Raw genomic sequence first — 1,477 nt, 5'->3', positions numbered from 1 at the left:
TGAACCAAGACAAAGGGGATGGAGATGGTACATCTGCCCACCTTCTTCACATTAGAAAAGAGGAAAACATGCAATGGTGCCTGAGCTGTAAGGTCATAGAAAACCATTTCTTTTTTCCCTACTAATATTTTTTTTTATTAGGGTGTGACTTATTAGAATTACAGTCCTGCAGAAAATACTATCAGTGTCTTGTTCAGAGAGGATTAAAAGGGAAGTTAATTCAGAGCATTGCCTGCTTCAAGGAGCAGGTTTAACTTTCAATGAGCTTGTCTGGCTGGGTGCAGTTAGCTTAGTCTGTCTGCTCTAGGTAGGTTGATATTTAGCCAAGAGCCTCAGTAACTAGTTCAGATACCCATCTAGCCCTAGCAAATCTTAACAAAGTTAATGCACAGACATGTGCACACTTTCGGTAATTAACTCCCTACAGTGACAGAAAATGAATGTTCACAAGACACAATTGTCACTAGAGATACTATCACATATGAATCTCATATGAAAGGACAGGCTTTGGTGTTAGCTGAGCAGTGGTGTTTGTCCTGTATGTTTGCCATTTTTATACTATCTAAATAATTTTATAGGTGAAGTATTCTGTTGGGGAAAATTATGGTATTTCTATTTTTCTGTAATCACCTGCAAAAATTATGAACACTGAGGTTGTAATTTGTGGGTAACAAATCTTTTTAAGAATCTCATGACTACGCAGGATAAATACATAAAAGTAGCCTTTCTGAATGGCACTACATTTTAACTAGTCAGGAAAATATGCACATGGACTTGTAGTGTTAGCAAGTCTGAATATTAGACTAACTACCTGTATGGGTTTCTTGTTTCTAATATAGTTTCTTTCTGACTGAAAAGTAAACTGCTACTTATGAATGCAGTTTTCTTGAAGTATATTTTAAATGAAAGATTAGTTAATAATCTTGTCACATGTGAATCCTGTTGCAGTCAGTTTTCACACACAACAGTAACATCATAGCAATTAATATCTAACTATGATAATTTATTATAAATTTATTTATAAACAGGAAAATATTAGCAGTCTTCAAAAGGCATGGGACTCTCTGCATGCGAGAACTGTGCCCCTTCACAAACTTATGTTACATGTTTGTTTTTTAATGTTTGTGGCAGAATTTCACCATCAGACGCAGAATCCACAGCAAGTGAACAATCCAGTGGGAGAGAGACAGGAGAAGAAACTGCAAGACCATCAACTGTTGCAAACGAGGGCAAACCACGCAGAGCAGTGAAGAAGGGTTTGTTCCTTTTTTTTCCTTTCTTGTGTGCTCTAGCAGTGCTTTGCTGAGGTTGAAGAGTTACTCTAGTGCTGGAAGTTTTCTAAGCTCATCTTTGACTGTTAAATTTTCTGGTTTGTGTTGCAGAAAGTTTTCTTCTTCTCCTTTTTGGTTTATTTTCTTCTGTTGAAACTGAAGATCTACACATTCTTATCATGCCAGCAAGCTTTCGAAAGTAATGA

This window comes from Mesitornis unicolor, unplaced genomic scaffold (assembly GCF_000695765.1).
Source record: "Mesitornis unicolor isolate BGI_N332 unplaced genomic scaffold, ASM69576v1 scaffold53865, whole genome shotgun sequence".
In the NCBI taxonomy this organism is placed as follows: Eukaryota; Metazoa; Chordata; class Aves; order Mesitornithiformes; family Mesitornithidae; genus Mesitornis; species Mesitornis unicolor.
Note: the sequence above shows the minus strand (reverse complement) of the source record.